We start from the raw sequence: 6,335 nt of genomic DNA, 5'->3' as shown, positions 1-6,335 counted from the left end.
GAGAATACATTCCAAATAGACGAGTAAAACAATGCCTGTTATTCTATATTAGTCTATTATTCAAGAGAAATATGACATAACAATATTTGTTGCAAATGTATACATGTAATATAGAGCGTAAATCAATTGCTTGAATAGATCAAAAGGGAGATGGACTGTTTAATGTACCGCAAAACTACTAAATGTGTAATCAGTGCTTAACTGGACCTTTATTTTGCTTCCAGTTTCCACTAGTTCCATAGATGACTGCTTAATACTTGTTTGTTAATTGTACTAAAGTTGCCTGAATGCATTTTTATTTTTATTTTAAAATTTGTATTTCCCATACAGCCAGAATGTGTTTTTAGCTTTAACGTTTAAAGATACTGTGATGTATTTGCTGCCATTCTGCCAGGTTTTCCAATAACAGAGCTTTTACAATGCCAACAATTACATATCAAATAAGTTTTTCGTCTTTAGAATATCAATGTGTGTTTCTGGTTCTCCTAATGTTTGTAATAGCCAAATCAGGATTTTACCTCTGAATAATTTTGTATCTATGAATTTTTAAATATTTTGTTTTGAACTACATTGAAGTTTGAGCTACTACATACACTACGATGACCAGTAACACATTGAATACACATTGAATACATGTATATACAAACAGTAATATGCTAAACAAGAAAATCTATTTAATACATAATGTTTGTCTTAAAAAAAAGTCATAAACATCTTACAATGGCTGGCAAATAACATTGGTTTTAGGCAACATTAATGTTTTGCTTAAATGTTTGTGATTTGAAACTGATAATGATAAATTAATAATGGAATGTGTAAATTATTCAGTTTACTATTTTATTCTTTCTTATAAAATATTTGTCAAGTTGTGGTTGTGTGTTTTTAGACTATACATGTACATTTGTAACATGCCACATGGATTTTATACATGTTTGGATAGCAGAATTTTAATTCATCACAAATTTTATTATTTAGAACATGTCAGGCACAGATTTAGCTGAATTAATGTTATGAGTTCCTCTGTTATAAAATCAACACAACTGAACTGTATTACATTAATGTTAAGGACCCTTTATTTATAAAATCAACACCACCAAACTGTATTACATTAATATTAAGGACCCTCTTTTATAAAATCAACACCACCTAACTATATTACATTAATATTAAGGACCCTCTTTTACAAAATCAACACCACCTAACTATATTACATCACTGTTAAGGATCCATCTATTATAAAATCAGCACCATCAGGGGTTCAAAAATTTTCAAAAAAATTACCTACCACAGGGCAAGTACCAGTCAGATATTCACTTGCCCCATATATTTTTCCACTTGCCCATACTTCTTATTAAAGGTAACCAATTGTGTTACTCCTATTTAATTTAATACAGTGCTTTAATAATGTAATAATATTAAAAGTAATTGGTTTGATTGCACAAATAAAGAATTTTGCCAATAGGTTAGAACACTTACTCAGGAAGTACTAAATGTGTATGTCTGTCCAACGTAGTATCCACCGTCTTCTTTATTTGTCGATTTAAACTTTATTTTTAAAATAGTGTCCATTTGTTGATTTAAACTTTGTTATTTGTTTGGTAGTGTCCACAGTCCACTTGTTCATCTCAATATAATTATTGTGTCGATGTATGTCTTAGTGGCCATAAATGTGACGAGAACCCTTTCCACTTGTGAGCCATTCTTTTATGGATTTTGGCCCATGTGTCATTATTGTGAGTATATTATTTAACGTTCTCTACTCCAAAACACTTCTCTGGGGTGTTTTTACCCTGTTCATTGCTGAGAAAAGTCTCGCAAACAGCTGTGGCTGGGCTCAAAGTAAACATGATCTCTGTTAAAGTTTTTAAATAGTGCATGATTGGTAAACAACGGAAGGGGAGGGGGTGTACATCAATTGCAGCCTTGTATTTTTAATTTATTGAGCATAATTTATTTGTTAAAAACTATTAATAAAGCAGAAAAAAAAAATTCATGTATTTTTAGAAGGCATCGCACAATCACGGTTATGGGATAGGGCTAATGAAATCTAACCACACCTTACCCATTCATTTGATACGAACGTAGATTTATATTTGCAAAGTACTGAAAAACATTAAGTATGTTCTGATTCAAGCTTTATGATATCTAAACTAAAATATCTTGCAACGTTTATAAGAATACAGTTCTGGTTCATAATATTTATGCTTTGTTCAAGTGAACTCGGAAATTATAAACGTGCTCATTTGCAAAGAGCAAAGTCCACCGCGTTAACGTCTAATATAATTTGAATATGACAATTTTAAACTGTATCCCACCTCATATACCATTTTTGCAAGGATTAAACATTTTGATTGCATACACAAGGCATGCATATTTTATCGAAGTCACAGTATTGTCTCAAGGCTCCATTATTGTTCAGTAATGGAGCGATGAAACCCTACTTAATTAACCCACCAAAATCATTGCTGTTAAAACCATACTAACATATGTTCACATAAAATTATTATTTAGTGGTGTATTTTAAGTAGGGGAATATCCTCGTAACTTTCCATTCCTGAAAAAGAATGGGACTCGGCCCTACTGGGCCTCATCTCCATTATTTTTCAGGAATGGAGAGTTATTCGGACATTCCCCTATACATAAGCTGTAAAGCATATTGGAGGGTATTTCCAAATTTGAAGATCATCGAACAGATTACTTGTACGAATTCAGTCGAACGTTCAGTGGCAGAAATTACCGATCTTAGTCGATAGTAAAAGGGGAATAACTCTAGTTGTGACTGAACTTTTCAACACACTGTTTTCTGTTTTGGTGTGTTAACACATTAGCAAGAGTTCTGATTGTTCCAGCATTTAGGGTTAGTTCTCCTTAGAGCCATGTAAATACTCGAACGATCGGAACTCTTTCAAAAGGTTTTACTGAGATTTGTAACCAAAAAAAATAAAAATATATATATATACAGTTTTAGGTGTTACAGTGTTACATTAGTCACTTGCCATCGGGCATATGCAATTAACATAATTACTTGCCCGGCATGAAAATTCCACTTGGCGCGGATGTTGGGTGATGGGATTTTTGATCCCCTGACCATTGTACTATATTGCATTAATGTTAAGGACCCTCTATTAAAAAATCAACACCACCGAACACAAAATGTCATCCATGTTAAGGGTCTCTCTGTTTAAAAAATAAACACCACAGAACTGTATTGATGTTAGGGACCCTCTATTATAAAATCTGCATCACCGAACTATATCGTATAGATCTTGTTATATTGAGATCTTGTTAGTATAGTAATGTTATTAACAGCTGGTAAAAATATATTACACTAATATTAAGAACTCCTCTATTATAAAATCTTAGGTCTGTGCCTACATGCACTCTCCTTTTATCATACTGCTGAACTTTTAAAATGTTTTATTTTGTTTGTTTTGTCGTTGTTACCAGAATGTTTTTACAGAATAATCATGTTTAAAGAATGATGAATAAGGGATTTCTTTAGAAATCTTTTTACAAAGACCACCACACGGTTTTGAATTTTTTCTTTTTTATTTGCTGAACAAAGGTCAGAGTTAAGCTAAGTTGAAATACATGTAAGCCCATAAAACAGATGCATGTACATTTATATGGATGCATTCTGCATGAAAGTTTGCATATTACCACATTCGTTTGAAGCATGTGACATACTTTTACATGTAAGTGTACCAGTAATTTAGTTTGAGTTGAGTATGATCTGTTAACTGGATGCATATTACATATATATTCAACACAACGTTTCACAGGTTCATGTGAACACAGTTTAATGAACAAAACATATCACAGGACATAATGTTTAATATGTCATGATTGCTGTGCATGTTTCAGAGATTGTTAGACAAATTTAAACATTAAATAGTTGTTCATCCATTTTCAAATTGATGATCACTGTTGCTAAGAAAAACAACATGTTTCTGTAGTTTATCACGTTTATCTCTGTTTTAATGTGAGATAAAGCTACATGTGTATTCAATACTAATATATTGACCAAATAGCATTTAAAACATGCAACCAAACCGTTTTAACATTCTTCATATTTTATAAGGTCCATTTTTTTTCAGTAAAGAGGTACTGAAATCAGTTTTTAAAATTACTAATCATGTTTAAACTTAATAACAAAATACATTAAATATTTTACAATATCTCATATCATTTTTAATATATATGTGTCATAAATTTGTGTATTTTATGTTACACATTGTATTATTATACATTATATTATTTTTAATTTTCCTAACATTATGAACAGATTTTGTTGATTTTAAAAATGGCATTAAAATATATTATGATGACATATCTACAGGTATATATGTTGCTAAGCTGCAAATTAAGCACCCTTGAACAGGGGACAATAAATGTATTTCATGTGAACCATCATTCTGTTTACAAACCAGTTATGCAACTTTAATTTCATCCAAACTGGCAATCAGTTATTTGGTGAACCTTTACATTAAAAAAAATTAAAATTACAAGCTTCAGGGTCATGAGAATTGCACTTGCTATGAAAATAAATTTTGAGTAACCATACAATCAGTTATCCACATGTAGGTGAAAATCATGTGACTGATGTTCTGGTTACCTGAGATTTTGAAATATTGTCCATTGCTTGAGGCACTGCTGTTAATGTAGAGGCCACATATTTCACCAATACCAGTATTTATAATATTTAAAAAAAATTATGTTTATATATAGCGTATTTTAATCTAACACTGTAGCTTTATAGTTTATCAAATCCAAGCTTCAAACAAATATGCATTTTTCTCCAACATAATTATTCCACTTTGATCTGTTGCTTGATGTTGTATATAATATTATGAAGTAATGTTAAATTACAAATCTTTTAGCACTTTATTCTTATATAATATATAATGCACACTTTTGTTAGATATCATATTTACAAAAGATGTTTTGTTTGGTTAGATAATACGAGACATTCACAAGTTTTATAAATATGATATTGAACAAAAACGAGTGTGGTATTTTATTTATTACTCACATTCAAAGTACAGGTATATGATATTTGTTATTTTAATCTGGCGTTACCTGTAGCTTTGTTGTTTTTCAAATGAAAACTTACAGAAAGTATGCATTTTTCTCCAACATAATTACATGTATTCCACTTCAATCTGGTGCTGGTATATGTATGTATGTAATTATATATATATATATATATATATATATATATATATATATATATATATATATATATATATATGATATGATATTTAACGAAAGTGTGTATTATAAAAGAATAAAATGCTTAAAGCATTTTATTCTTTTATAATACACACTTTCGTTAAATATCATATTTACTCAAGAAGTTAACAACCGATATATCTGACCTCACTTTTGTTTCGTCAGTTACTATAAGAAGTTAATGATATTATCTGTCCAAAAATCTGCAAATGAAACATTTTGAATATATACATTTAATTTGGTTTACATTACGAGATATACACTGATGTCTCGAGCATGTCTACTGTTCATGCAGGTGTACCCAAATACTTTTATTTCATTACCCACCTATATACTTGCTTTTTTAATGAAAGTATCGGAACCTTTTCTATGAATTGTTATATATTTTAAGTTTATCATGAACTCTTGCAATCGTGAATTTAGTGTCAACTCTAGTGAAATACATTCATGTATAATGTAGTGATGTAAAAATCGTGGAATGTTAATGTTGTCATTTAATAAAAGAAGAAGAAAAATGTAGTTCTGTTAACATGCATATAGTAGATCATAACAAAAACCATGTATACAATATTTTTACAAGACACTTAGATGTTAACAGATGACGTAGGGTAATACATTTTTATTTTTATTTTTTTTTAGTACCAAAAGGTATATTGACATACATGCAATAAAAATTTAGTATGGTAGAAATATGACGTCTTCAGATATTCCTAACTGATCATGTGATGTAATTAGATAAGATTAGCAAAATGTGTTGAAGTATATACGTAGTAATGTTTTATGTCAAAGCTTTTAACGCGTTTTTCTTTTATGATACACACTTTTGTTAACTATCATATTTACAATAGAAGTTAACAACCCATATATCTGACCTTATTTTTGTTTCGTCAGATACTATAAGAAGTTGATGAGCTTTATAAAGATGACATTATCTGTCAAAAAATCTGCAAATCAAACATTTTGAATATATACATTTAATTTGGTTTACATTACCAGATATACACTGATGTTTCGAGCATGTCTACTGTTCATGCAGGTAACCCAAATACTTATATTTCATTACCCACCTATATACATGTACTTGCTTTTTTAATTAAAGTATC

The sequence above is a fragment of the Gigantopelta aegis genome, chromosome 3 (assembly GCF_016097555.1).
Source record: "Gigantopelta aegis isolate Gae_Host chromosome 3, Gae_host_genome, whole genome shotgun sequence".
NCBI lineage: Eukaryota > Metazoa > Mollusca > Gastropoda > Neomphalida > Peltospiridae > Gigantopelta > Gigantopelta aegis.
This window is presented reverse-complemented; position numbering follows the sequence as displayed.